Genomic DNA, 15406 nt, shown 5'->3' with positions numbered 1-15406 from the left:
CCTCCAAATCTCATTAGGGGAAAATTCATCACCAAACCCTTGACTTTTTCCATTTTCTTCTATGAATATAAACTCTTTAACACAAATAGCTTCTCATTTTTCCTGGGAAAAATATCTGTCATAACATTTATCTCGATTTTCTGCAAATACACACCGAGTACGAGCTAAAAGAATCAGTAACTGAAACCTGTACACGCAGTTAGATAAGATAAACCCGGCAGGCTGAACCACAGATCCGTTCTGAGTTGTAAAACTCTCTGGCATATTTGCTGTAGATTAGATTAAAATCTGGCACATCACCAGATTCAATAACTTCTGCTGCAAATGTTTTATTTACACAAAAGCTAAGATAAGGCCGCAACTTCTGCAAACAGTTTGCTCCGGGCGATCGCCCTGCCTGGAGGACGAAAGCGTACGTGTGCGCTCTCCGGGACAAGTCCTGCAGATAAAACGTGTCAATTACCCATTACTGGAACTGGCTGGTCATACGCAGAACAATGACTTATGCTGCTACTGCCATCAGAAGAGAGGCAAGTCATGGCACATAACAGCACCAGCAATTATCCCTCAATATGCTTTGATTTCAATGATACAAAATGCCTCTGAGATGAGCCGATGATGAGTAATAAGAAAGAGCGTGAACCGTGTGCAGTCTTGTTATATTTGCAGAAACAAAATCCTCTCTGTTGATCAGGATGGACAGAAAGCTGATCTATTTAGAAACCCAACTAAGCTAAAACGAGCAAAAACAAACAAGAATCCGTCTTATTTTTGATTAAAATTTCAATCATTCTAAGATTGATATAAATCTTAGAATTTATTTTGGATTCTGAAGTAAATTTATTTCAGAATAAATTCTAAAATAATAAATTTTAGAATTCATTCTAAATATTTATTTAGATTTTTTTTATTCTAAATTTTAAAAGAAAAAAAATTAAATTTATTCTGAATAAAATTTCAAATGTAAAATTTTTTAAACTTATTCTAAAATTTTGAATTAAATTTTAAAATTTCATATTTAAAAATTGAAATAAAACTATTTAATTAAAAAAATAAATTTTAACATAAAATTTTTATTTTTTTATTATTATTTTAAAACAATGAAGCAGTAACTAACATCCTGAGTTTCTATTGGCCTTTTCTATATGTCACTGTGAAAGAGAAAAGCCTCAAACGCTTGAGAAATATGAACAATTAACTTGGATTCCAAAGCATAACTCACTAAGTAACGTTCTTTGTCACTTTCACTTTGGTAAAAAGGAAAGAAAAACTCAACTTTTTATATATTAAATATTTGTTTTCTCTCTCCGTTGTTCTGGCAATTGGCAGGAATACATCCATTTTCAAGGAGGGACTGCCAAGATATTCCTGCCTTTTAACTCATGCCCAAAATATGTTATATTACTCACACAGAGATTAAGAAGCTGTGACTAAGATTCAAGTTCTCTTTGCACGTTAGTTATTAAACATTATAATGTCAAGGCTTGTCAACCGGTCCCAAAGGTTTAAAGGTTAATTTAACAAGACTCATTAAGTTCCCCTTTTTGAAACTCCCTTTTCTCCAAATAAAATGAAAGGCAACAGCTCATAAGAAACAAAACTTTGTTTAAAAAACGTTTTTTGGAGTTTTAGGCCTGTTTGCAGAGATAAGAGGAGAAATACATCAAAATAATTTCACTCATGTTGAAATAAAAGGCAGTAAAACTGCTCCTAGAAATTAATTTCATCAAGTTTTTTTGCAATTTATCACATTAAAACCTAAAGAGTTTTAATGTAACCCTAACCCTTAACCCTTCAGAGTTATTTTTCTATCAGTTTTTTTAGATCTAGAAACTTATATTTTTGCCCATTTCTCTTTTCCAAATGGCTCAAGTTCAGTCAGATTCAGCGGGTTGTTTCTGCGAGCATCCATTTTTAAACCTTTGTCACTAATCTGTTGCTCTGGACTTTGATTAGGCCATCCTAAGGCTCTCCATCGCAGCTACACCCTTCAACAGGAATGTGGTTTATGTGCAAATCCAATTTATTCATAAAGTACATGTAAACAAAACTTTAGAGTCATGTGAAATAACAAGATAAATAAAAACATAAAACCAAAACAGTCATAAAGGACTCAAACTGCCATGAAAGCCATTGGAAATGAGAGTTAAAAATAGAAAGGAAAGAAGTTTGTTTAACTTTTAGATGCGTTACTTCTAAAGGAAAATGATAGGACTGGATTTTATTGCCGAATAAAAGAGTAACGGGGGCTAAATGTAGATGTTTGCCTCACTTTTTGGTTTTTATAAAACATCCTGAAAGGGAGAATCATTTCTCTTTCAGAAATTTACTGAAGTTTGTGGCTGTACCATAACAAAAGGTAAAACGCTAACTTCTGAGCTATTTGTTTTTTCTTTTGTTCAGCAGTGGAGGTCAGCTTTTAAAAAGTAATTTCGTTATTGCCTAACTTGCTCTTTGCTTTTACCACAGTAATCCGAGATCTGCATTACTTCACTTTGTGCAGACTCTTCATTATGTCACTTAAACTGTGAGTACAATAGTAGACTATCTCTTTAATCCCTAAGTAATCAGAATTAGCGAGATTTATTAATCTCTGCAGGGAAATTCCAGCAGTATAAATAAAATTAAAATCCACCATAAAATGTCCAAGTAGCTTTAATTACACCTGCTATGCAGAGGAAAGTTAAGCGCTGGATCTTTTTCTCTTTTTTTCTCTTGGAGCTGGAAACGCTTTCAACACACGAAAAACGCCTACAGCTCGTAAAAAAAACCCCAAACTGGACAATGAATCTGGAGTTGTTAAAAATTTATAGTGAAATACCCCTGCCTGTTCCCTCACCCTCGTACGCACAAGCCGAAGTCAAACATTTACTGACCCTAAAAATAAAATGTTTTCTGCAGATTGTATAATTACACGGCGCGGGGAGTGGAGATGTTAGCATGTAATGCGATGCCTCTTGTGTGTGTGTTTGTGGAGGGAAGGGGTTGCGGAAACGGGAGGCAGATGGGGCGGGGGAGCTTCGCTACAATGTAATTAAAATACGATGGCCTTTGCAGAGCTCAACATGTTATTGTCTTCTCAACCTCAACTGCAAAAATAGACCTGTTTTCTTTTTCTCCCTCCATATGCTTCTGACCGATCTGAGGGATGGATTCAGCTTTGAGGCGGCGATGATCAACGTCTTGTGAAATGCCGGGCTTTGGCACAGTTTCTATCAAATTCCTGTACCTGTACATAGTAGCCGCATGTGTATCCGCTGTAAAACTGTCAGCGCGATAAATCCGGCTTGCACAAAAAGGCCCTCAGGTAAAACTCCAAGCGGTCCCATTCCCCGGATTTCACCCCAGACTGTCCACAGCCTGCCTTTCTGACTTATGCAATTCCATCCGAGAGGCATTTTATTGAAGTGGTTGCCTATTTGCCCTCGCATTAAACGCCTGAGGAATGCGTCCCTGGGTTTGCTGAGGTTGTTTTGATGTGCATTCAAAAAGTCTGTGTGCAGAAGGAGCTCATTCACAGCTCGCATGGACTCAATGGCTTCATTTGTCCTTGAAGGTAAACACTCGCAGAGAGGAGGCCCACAAATATGGCCTTTTCAAATGCCAGCACCCCCTCGGCTCTCCATCTTATGTGACAATGAACAAATTCCTATTCAAAAGCGCTTACTGTGCGATAGCGTAACCATTGTGGCGGCGTCAATACACCTGAGCAAATGGCCGAACCACATCAGTGCTGAACAAAGCCGGCCTTGAACTGTAAACGTGACGTACATGTGTGTGTGGGACACTCAGACGGGGTAAGTGCCATTTTTCATCAGGGAGTCTGACAAGCTGATGTTAGCGAGTTATTTAGCTGTGTTCTCCGCCTCTTCAGCAGTAGGCTGTTTATCTTAACAGTGATAAACACGCCAACTCTTCGTAGTTTGTTTGAAACACACACCAACACTTTAAAACAAGTTAAATGCTGGTGTAACGCTGTTGGGACAAGAAGTTGGGGAGTTTTAACCAGATGCTAAATCAGAAATTGTGACTCTTTAAGCTGAACTTCTTCCACATTATAAAACAGGAAGGCGATTTATAATAACAATATAAGTGAGTTGTGTTAATAACTCCACTATCTTTAGCCACCCAGTTTGTTTACTAAACATTAGCCCTTATGCTAAGCGGTTAGCACAAGCTAGCTACCGCAGGTTTTAAAAGAGTACATTAAAGTATTACTTTAGCCTCATGTCTGCCAGAGGTATGAATCATTTTGGATTCAGTGTTTCCAGATTGAGCGAGTTTCCGCCCAAACGGGCTGCTTTCGAACACTTTGGGCTGGAAAGAACAGCTTATTTTATTAGCTTATTATCATTTTTTAAATGTCTAAAATCTGTGGAACGTGGCAACGTTAATGATTAGTCATTTGTTAATCAAGTGTTACCATGTGGCAGCAGCAGTAAAACAAAAATCCCAGTGCAACATCATGACTTAAAAGGAGAGCACCACACAAAAAACAACAACAAAAAAAACACAAGTTCTTGTGTTCAAAGAGTCAAGCCCTGTGCAGTCCCACTGGCATCTGGTTTTGGTTCGCATGTAATAAAGAACAAGCAAAAACGTTGTGAATTGTCACAAGTCTGTCTGTCAATCTGTCGCAAGAGCAGATTAATTGTTTACTGGAGACTTTTGTTTGTAATAGCTTGTTTAAAGTGAATAATTTCTTTTGAAGCTGCAGCATATAACATTTATAAAAAATGTTTTTTGGGTTTTTCGTTTTTTTACATATTTGTCATAACAGTATTGTATGACACAGATAAGCTGTGAAAAAAATTGTAGGTCCTCTGTCTTTTCCCAGTGCCAACTAGAAACAGCCAATCAGAGCCAAGAGGCGGGTTTTAGCGCTGTCAATCATGCATCCTTTGCTCTCTGCTATGTTGCAACTTCTCCCCATCATGAATGCTAAGGCTAATTAGCATGTCCACCAGTTTTGGCAGATTAACAGTTTTCCTGTAATAATTAGTTGTTTGACCGCCATTAGCACATTTAGCAGTGGGTACACAAGCCTGATTGACAGCAGTAAGACCCTCCTCCTGGCTCTGATTGGTTGTTTTTGGATAATCTTTTCATGATTGGTGACATGACATGGAGGCAGCTTTAACAAATATGTAAAAAACATATTTCCTATAAAAGTTAAACCTTTATTTTACCGGGATAAAAAAACAAAACATTGAAATTAAATGGAGTCCAGGCCAAGAGACAGCAACAGATACAAAACATAAAAGTAAATGGGTAGGAGACATTGCAGCTTTAATATTGATGAAATATTAACGTTAATATGGGGAAATATTATATATTTCAGTTATAACCAGTACTTTTTCATAAATATTAAGGAATTATTCACTTAAAATAAGCTCCTAAATTGTGCTGAAAGGATACTTGTAATTTAGTTTTGTCTTATTCAAGTGTACCAATATACTTTCACAAGAAGCTACCAAAAATATTTAGTAAGGTTTTGTGTTTTTGCAGTGCATATCATTGCCAGAACGCAGATGTAGCTACATTTTTTAGGACCGAATCTTCTAAGAATGTAACTCTGAATGCAAGTCAAATACAACATCTTGACTTCATCTTCAGGAATCTCAGACATTTTCTCACACAGTCCTCAGCTTCTTAATCCTTATTGTTATGTCATGCCGTGCACGTTATCGTGACAGCTTGGTTACCAAACCGTGCGTTCGGCATGTGTGAGCAGCTCACAGGTGCTGCCCGTCTCCGCCCCGGAGTCGAAGCTGACAGACGTGTTTCTGCTCACTGTCACGTGAAATCACCAGGTTCGTTGCGGCCTCTGAGGAGAAAACGGCACGTTTAAAGGTGAGGGTCTACAATGGAGTAATTCATGGCATGCATCTGTGAGGGAAGGAAACTCAAACTCGAGTCCTGCGTCAAACAACAGAGTCAAATCATTTAAATTAGCACCACAGCAGTATATGTGTCCCTCTAGACTTCAGAAGTATAAATATAACCTACAAGAAAACAATTGTGTGCTTAAATGTTATTTTATCAAGCAGTCTTTATCTGTTAACTGTCAAATTACATCAATCGGTCCCTCCAGTTTTTTGCAATTCCATGATTTTGGAAGTTCACTTAAAATCAGTATATCCTTAAGCTTTTCTATGCCAACAGACAATTATGAGTTTGTTGCAAATTTTCTGCAAAAATGGTCAAAAACATTGGGTCTAAGTGATGCTAACTCCCACCAGTAGCCTAACTTGAAGTCAAGTTATTGTCTGTGATCGACAAGCAAAAAGTCACATTTCCTGCCATACATAAGCACAAATACTGCAAATATCTTACAAATATTCAAAAATTAGCACCAAAATCACAAGTTTTGATTGTAAAACAGTCACAAAATCCTCAAGTGACTGATGTAGAAAGATTTTAAATATTATTTAAATTGGAGAAGAACTCATCAAATGCTACGACAAGAGTATGAAGGCCAAACAAGGAATAAAAAAAAAAATAATAAAAATACAAGAACAAAGTCATAATACTATGAGAATAAAGTAATATTTGGCCTTTATTATCATAATATTACTAACTTTATTCTCGTATTTTTACAAATTTGTGTGTGGGACCTGTTCTAGCTAAATTAGCTGATTTCACAGGTCTGGAATAACACCGATAGGATCCAGAAGAATCAAAGGAAAAGGTTTGAAGCCTTAGATGTTACTTTGAACTGTGCAATTTATGTCGGTTGGCAGAGATATAATGATTTTCTCTAATCCTAAACCTGGGATTTCTATCTGCCGTAGGCGCCTGTCTTTAACCTCTCCTGTCTCATTAGTTCTGACACTGGAATTGTAACTCACAGGCATTCCCAGATCATTTTTCAAGAAAATGTCAGCGATAAAAAGCGTTTAGGACAACAAGTTAGGTGTCCATAGAGACCTGAGCTCAACATCAGACACCCAACCAACAATTTCAACAAGCTGACGGTTTTTTACTGCATCAAACAGGCCTTAAGAAAATAAAACACAACACAATCAGACGTAATAATGTGACAACCGAAGCACCAAGATGCCAGAAGTCTCTTAGGTCTTCAGGTTTCAGGCATGCAAACCCGGGATGCAGCACAGCAGTGTCTGTTTTTCTCAGCATTCCCAGGAGAGGTGTGTGTGTATTTACTTGTCTGTAATGTCTTTCATTGCACCACAGCACTTCAGAGAACCTAATGGTGCGCCCCTTTCAACACCTCGGGGGCTGTTATGAAGAATAACTCAGAGTCCAACAACAACGTTGAAAGTTTGACACTGTAGGTATGAAGATGGGTTATTTTGCAGCGAGGAGACATTTGTTCCCACACCTGTAAAATTCCACCTCAGACTGTAGAGCTCCTGCAGCCAAACGACGCTTTACTGCAGACAAACACACTCATACTTCAGATAAAAGAGGTGTACTCGTGCATGGCCAAGAACCAACAATGAGTGAAATCCTTTCCCTCTGACTGACAGTTTGTTCCACAGGCAAAAGCAGCCGGGGCGTGTCGTGTTTAGAAAAACTTTCATCTTTGGAGGAATTAAATATTTCTGAACTGCCAACTTTTTAATGAGGAAAATTTGTATGCTACTTTTAAAAATACCTTCTTTAGTTGCTCATCTTAGTAGGACCGGATTTTAGCTTCAGACGCCACTATGATAAGATTGAAAAATTAAAAAAGCATCACCTAAAATGTATTTTATTTCAGTATGTAAATTCAAACTCAAGTGTCGAGGACGAATACGATTCAAGCAGTGGTGGGAGTCCATGAAAATTTTTAATTTTAATTTTATTTTAATTGAGTTAATTCAGATTCTGTCGCATTTAAATGGAAGAGTTCAAGTTATTGAATAAAGACAACAAGCATATTGTTTTAATGTGTCGTTTTGGATATTCAACCATCAGATTGATCTGAAGTGCTGTCAAGTGTTCCAGGAAGTTCTGATGCTTTAGGGAAATTCTTTGAAAAAATATTTCCATAGAAATTAGCACTAAGGATGTCTGTGTTTCCTGCAACATTTTTTGCATTGAGATGCTTTTTCAGGCTTGAATAGCTTTGGTGATCAGCCAACTCATCTTTGCACAAATTGAACACAACAATTGTCTCATCAGATTGTTTAAATTAACTTACAGAGAACCCATAGAAGCGACTTTGTCATCCATCGCTGTAGTTTGCGTTAAATTTATGTGTATACCAGAAACAAGACATAAGTGTTTTTCTTAAATGTGTTAAAATGTCTTAGTTTGTAGAAAATACTTTATTTTTATGCTTTATTTTAGTTTGTTCTGTCATAAAAATACACTGGAGTTTGAGACATGGATCTAAGGCACTTTAGTGAAAGGATTAATTGCTTTTTTTATTTGGCAGGATTCTAAACCAGATGTTATCTTGCCCAACATCTAACCTGAGCAAATGGATTACGTCGAAGAGTGACTATTATCGTTCAGTGAAGCGATGCAGCGTGGAAGCACTGCATCACCAGATCTTATCGCAGAAACCTTAAAAACACAAGGAAAAAAAAATACAATTTGAGCATTGTTCTGCTGTGTTTTCTTGAGAGCGTCCTAAGAATGCGTGTGGGGAACCGATGAAGTCCTCCAACCTGTTCAGCACAAAGAGAAAGGAAACTTTCTCTGCGTGCTGTGAATCATCCATCAGCGTGCAAATCATGCAAATTGCAGGGAAGGGTGGGTATGAGCGCTGTAATTTCAATGGGATATGTGTGCTTTATTTAGAGCGCGGCGCGGTTAGGGGGGGTGAGCGCACGGAGGAGCCGGGGCCTCTGGCTGCTGCATTGTGCTAAGAGACGGGGCCTTTCCACTGGTCGTGACGGGCGGTTCTGATGTGGCCGACCACGCAGCCCTGATGATTGGGTAGCATGTGTTCCTTGACCCTGACCATAATGGACAACTTTTACCCGCCGGAAGAAAATTACAGCCCCTCAGGAATGTTGCTGTTATTATTTTTTCTTCTTCCTATAAAATTGGAGAGGACGTTTCAACTTGTAAGCAATCGCAAAACCATTGAAGTTAAACCATCCGCGGAGGGAAATGGGCTTTTTCTTGCTGTTGTTGTTCATGTAGGAGGGAAGGAGATTATTAGGAAGGAGGGGAGATGAGTTTATGGGGGTGTTTTACCAAATTAGACAAAGTACAATCAACACATTAGAGTAATTTCTTCTTCTTTTACCCGCCTACTACTAATTCGCCCGCCTTGCTCAGCTTCTGTCGCTGTATGCAGAGAGAAGGAGTCTTTTCCCACACAAGTGTCTAACAATAACACTCAAACACTAACACATCTCCAGAGGGAGCGGAGCAACTTAAACTCCTGAGTTTTAAATCATCCTCTAAATACATCTGCAGGATTTCTTCCAACCAACCTGTGCAGGCCACTAAAAAAAAAAAAAAAAAAAAAAAGAAACTAAAAGTGACTCACGAGAATCAAGTCCACATAAACTTAAATTGCTTGATATATTTGGCCTGAGTCAGTCGGGTGAGTTTAATGGGGTCTGCATGAAGCTAAATAGAACGACCACATGGGTCAACACCAGAAGTGAGGCTGGTTTGGCCCACAGCGAGCCGACCCAGCATCTGTTTAAAAGCTACTAGCTGGACACAAACAGGGAACTCTGGCTCACCCTCCCCTCAGAGGAAGGCAGGGGTGCTCAAAATGCGGCCCCGGGGACTGTTTGTGGCCCTCAGAGTGATTTTTTGCGGCTCTAAACTGTAATTAAAAAAACTAAACAAATTTGACCCGTCCATCACGGATGCAAACTTTTTGTTTTTAATCAGGGTAGAATTATTACCTTCCAGACGAACGTAGCGGCGGGGATCCAGCCAAATTAGCATTACCGTAATTCTGAAAATCAACTAGAAAGTTCCAGTTGTTATGGATAAATGAGTAAATATATTTACCCGCAGGACATTTAAAGAACTGCGTACAATTAAAATAAGCAAAAATATCCAGGCGGAGGTTTTAAACTTAGGGCTAACCAGAACCAGAACCAAAAACATGGCGAAGCAGCGTTCAGCTTCTATACACCACAAATCTGGAATAAACTTCCAGAAAACTGCAAAACAGCTGAAACACTGAGTTCCTTTAAATCCAGACTGAAAACCCACTTCTTCAGATTTGCTTTTGAAACATAATTAATGAAACATCAACATTTTCATGTGTACTTGACAAAATGTAAAGCTTCAATTGGTCTGTATTTTTATGATGTAAAGCACTTTAAATGTGTTTTTTAAAAGTGTTATGAAAGGAAGTGACTCAAATCTTTTTCATATAACAGAATACATTTGTTCAATCAAACCCAAAAGAATTTGAAAACTAAATTAAATTTGTCTTAATATGTAAAAAAAAAAAAAAAACTTCAATAGCTTAATTATGATTATTTTTATGTTTTTATGTTACTTTTGACTTGATGAAAAGTTTGTACACCCCTGGCTTAAAGCATGTGCAAACAGAGCTCAGAACTGCTTCATCCCCCATGTAGTGAAACTCCTCATTAGGGTTCAGGTCAAGAGACTTTGTTGAACTTTGAGACACAAACAGATCTTTTCAGTCCTTTGGTCCCTTTTTTTGAAGTGTGGAGATAAAGATGGCTGAGATTAGCACAGCTTGAATTCAGGGAGGGGGCTTTAAAGGTCTTCTTAAGGTTTGAGGTACCATCAATGATTACATCTGCAGCAGAGGATCAAAGCCTTCGCCCTGAGGGATGCTGCCTCTTGTTGCTGCTCACCTCATCTAACCTCACCTGTCCTGTTGGGTGTGCAGAAGAGGTGCAGAGACATTTCAGGTATTTTGCGGTTGGAGGAGAAAGAAAGACGGATGCTCTTAAATCTACAAACAATTACCTGAATGTCAGACAAGTTAAAGTTATTAAAACGAGTGGAAGGCATTCACACCATTTCAAATTTGTTTGTCCGCGCTGGGATCTTATGTGACAGATAAACAAAGCTGCACATACCTGTAAGCTAGAAGGAAAAGGATCCAGAAAGTTCTACAAATTAAAATTACTGCACGTCTCTTCTGAGTTTGTTCATCTAAAATCCAACATTGCTGTCAATTCTTCTTTGCAAAACAGCTCAAATTGAATGGAGATCATCTGAGAGAAACAAACCTAAATTCAGCTTCTCAGTTGAATTTAGATCTGGACTTTGACTAGGCCACGTTGACACACGATTAAGCTTTGACCTGCTTTGACCTAAACCAGTTAACAGCTTTTGGCTGCATCGCTGCTCCAACACACCTGAATCAAATCACTGGTTGATGAACAAGACTTGACATGTAGGAGGTAATTCAGCTTGTTGAAGCAGGAATTTTTATCCAAATGATGAAAACACCAATCCAACGATTGTCTCTTTGGCTAAGTTTACACAGCAGGTGTTGATGCTAAAATCTGATCATGTATTTTTGCGTGATTGTACATGCTACTAATTAAACCCGACTGAATGATTTACAACCCCAAAGCGAACAGCATGTGAAGAACAAGATGGTTGACGTCATGTTTGTGGATCAATTTTCAAGTTTATTCAGCAACAGGAGTCGACAGCTTCGTCACAAGATCATAACAAGATGAGAGACGATAATAAGAAGAAAGCAGAACTAACAGGAGTGGAGATTTGGGGAATATGGACTGGATTTTCTGTGGAGAAGTCTGACGGATTGTGTATTCAGAGATATAAGTGGTGGGATTGTCATGTGATGCGTTTCACTTCTTTTTAAATTTCATAATTATAATTTTCAGCCATTGTTTATGTCCGGATTTAACGGGTCTGGCTTCTTCTGGTGCAGAATTAAGACATAAAAGTCGAATAAAATGCAACGTGACCATTCAACACTGCAGATGCAAATCTGAATTAGTTTCATATTTGGAAGTGGTGCAGATCAGATTTTTGGGTGGTGGATAGATCGGAAAAAGTCAGATATGGGCAAAAAGGAAAAGAGATTTGGGCCGCATTCACCTTCTGTGTGAACGTATCCTAAATGAGACTTCTGCAGAACTTGATGACGTTCAAAGGAGGCAATTCAGTCATTAATTCAGCTGCACATCGTTGGGTTAAACCAAACATTATATCAGCAGCTGTGAAGCACAATCTGCTTAGAAGCCGTTCAGCCATAAACTCCTTTCTGCATCAAGTTATCCTACAGTCAAATGCAATGCCGTCTCTCTGGGATTACAGACTCATAATCTCAAACCTAGCAGCAAATCGTTAACCAGAAGGCTAAAAACGAATATAATCAAGATGGTGGAATGGCCTAGTTAAAGTCTTGACTTCACCTTGATTCACCCCAGTGTACTGAAGCATTGTTGGCACGAAATGTGGTCCATAAAACCTCCTCTGTTCCGCTGTGACAGACTGATAAAGTCAAAGCTGGTTCCACTACCTAATAAATCATTCTCTGTTTTTCTTCACTTGAGGTTAGATTTAAATCATTGAGGGAATCAGATAATTTCTACTGTCACCTTGAAAATAACATGACTTTTTTTTAACCAATTACAGTTCATATCATGCCCAGAAAAATGGGTTTTCTGGTTTTAATGTACAGAAGTCATGCAGTGTGATGAAACTAAGTAAGATTTTCTGCAAGTTGAAGGAAGAGTTGCTGTCCTGTGACTCAACTGTGTGTTTCGTGTGGCTGCGCCGTGGCGATCAGCCAACCTCCAGCCACAACTTATCAGTCTTGTTTTTTCTATGTTTCAAAAACATTATTTTTGCCAGAACTACAATGGTGAAAGGTTCATTATGTTTTCTCTGCTGAACATTATGTCTCAAGGAAGTGCATCCTATTGTGACAGTGACAAACACAACAGGAGATGCAGAGAAAAAAAAATTTCCCCACGGCAGAAACGCAAACAGGGAAACATTATTTAGCAAAGGCTTCCTGTTAGCACACATGGAGCTGCAGTCTGAGATTCTGACCTGTAATTTATTGCATGGCTGCCTTATGATCTCCTGTGGGCATGAGAGTAAATTACCCCTCTACGTAGATAATGAGATAGCTGATCACAGAGCTACAACCTCAGCCTTGGTGTGAAGTTTTTTAGACACGCGTCAGAAGCCAATTAACCTTGTAGGAAAGGTCACATTTTCATCTTTAGGAAATTTGGTTTCTTGCTTTAAAATGCACAAACCATGTTTTCATACCTTTATGTACCCAGAAAATCAACTAATTGAGATTAATCTCGTTTACCGGAGTTTTATTTTTTGGGTAAGACAGACGTGAGCACAAGTTAGGACAGGATAAATTTCAAAACCAAACCACATACATTCACTTACATAATCGGCGTTTTCAAGAAATTCAATTAAGCAAATCATTTACAGACAGACGTATCTTCCTCAAATGGTAAAAATAGCAAATGGTCTGTATTTTAACATACTAATCAAGTCAGAGGACTCCAAAGTGCTTTACACTGCATCCAGTTATTCACCCATTCATTCACACAATGATGGCGGTGAGCTACTTTGTAGCTACAGCTGCCCTGACAGACATAAGGCTGCCATTGAATCACCGCCACTGGAGCAACGACTGAAACAGATGGAGCAAAAACACAAAATCTTACCAAGTATTTTTGGTCTAGTTTCTATTGAAAATATCTTAGAACACTTGAAAGGAGGCAAAACTAACTTTTTAAGTAACTTTTCAGTAAAATATAGGAGCTTGTTAGATGAAAAAGAACAAATTTCACTTACAAGATATTTTTCCCATGTTATAAGTGAAATAATCAGCCAGTGGAACTAGTATTGATTGATTAATCGCTAACTGGAGTACACAGAATCAAGAAAAGGCCATTTACTGAAATAACAACACAATCAGAGCAATAATTAAGCCAAAAATGTATAAAATATACAGACCACTGCACTGCATTGAAAACCTCCTGGTTGTTCCACCAAATGTTGATTTCTGAACCTTTCCTGAGTTAAAGCATTAGTACTGTTGTTTCTAAATGAGTATGTATTTGTTTTATTTGCATTATTTGAGGTCTGAAAGCACTGCATCCTTTTCCTTATTTTGGCAATTTCTCATTTTCTGCAAATAAATACAAATTTTTGGCTTGGAATTTCAGAGACATGCTGTCAGTAGTTCGTAGAATAAAAGAACAATGTTCATTTTACTCAAACATATACCTAAAAAAAGTAAAACCAGAGAAACTGATCATTTTAAATGGTCTCTTAAATTAAAAACTTTATAAACATATTCGACTCAAAACCTCTCAAGTTTGGCTTTAGCTTCACCCGGTTCAAATTCTGCATAAAAAAATCTCATTAATCATCTTCTGTACTTTCATAATGGACACAAAGTGAATTAAATTTGCTTGAAAATGTGCAAAAGAAGGAGCAACTGATATGAGATTAACAACGTTTTGTTTTCTTAGTTTGTAGAAGTCAAGCTAGATTATTGAGGAACAAAAATCATTCTGTGCACTTCTTGTGAGCCAAACACAAAATTGGTGTTATTTAAAGAAATTAACCAGTCGGTGATTTATGTGTTTACAAAATATCAGGGCGTTTTGTGGTCATTTGTCCTGCAACAGATGGTCGTGTTGTTCTGAAACAGATTCTGTCGCTGGCAGCTGGCCGTGTGTTGGCTTTTTATTGAACTTTTGGTTTTGCTTTGCAGTTCGGCCTCACTGGTTTCTGTTCGCTTCAGATAAACTCGCATGAAAGACCAGCGGCACACAAGTAGCAGTTTTCAATTTTGAAAACGGAGCAACAATGAATCCAAACAGGAAATTTCAGCAGAATTTCATAATATTTTCAATTAAAGCACATTTCATCATCAGGAAACTGAATTATCGCTTTGGTGGAGGGGTGAACTTGCTCAATCACTGATGAGAAGAAGTTGCTAAATTGGAAAAAAAAACTTGTACCAAAAGCCTCTAATTCATGTGAAAAAGTCAGTTTAACAAGGCAAAGTGGAGCATGGAGGTAATAAGAGAAAAAACAAAAGAAGAGTGACTCACTCATGAAGGTGTTTGTGGGGATTTTTTTCTCCCCCCATTGAGAAATAGCAGCTGTTACAATACGTTTTAGGCCATAAATAAGTCAGAATAATTATAGACAGTAATCTCTAATTGCTCTGAGGTGGGTGAAGGTTGTGTCTGCCTGTCTGCACATTTGAAACGTGGGAGGCAGGAGACGACGGCCGCACCTTCTAATATACAACGCTTACTACATCAGGCAATCCGTGTTTGCAGAACGACTGAAGTCAGAGCTTCAGTTAATCTCATTAATTATGTCCAAGATTACCAATAAGTGCCATTCTTGACATGTGTGTTTACTTTGGGGAATGCAGATATGTGTGATTCACGTTTCAAGATGTTGGCGTTTTAAGATTGTGGGCTGTTTGATTTTTTTTTTTTAAGCGTCTGTGTCGTATGCA

The sequence above is a fragment of the Poecilia mexicana genome, unplaced genomic scaffold (assembly GCF_051168715.1).
Source record: "Poecilia mexicana isolate PSO_F unplaced genomic scaffold, ASM5116871v1 scaffold_17, whole genome shotgun sequence".
Classification (NCBI taxonomy): Eukaryota; Metazoa; Chordata; class Actinopteri; order Cyprinodontiformes; family Poeciliidae; genus Poecilia; species Poecilia mexicana.
The sequence above is the reverse complement of the archived record's forward strand: the minus strand, read 5'-3'. Positions refer to the sequence as shown.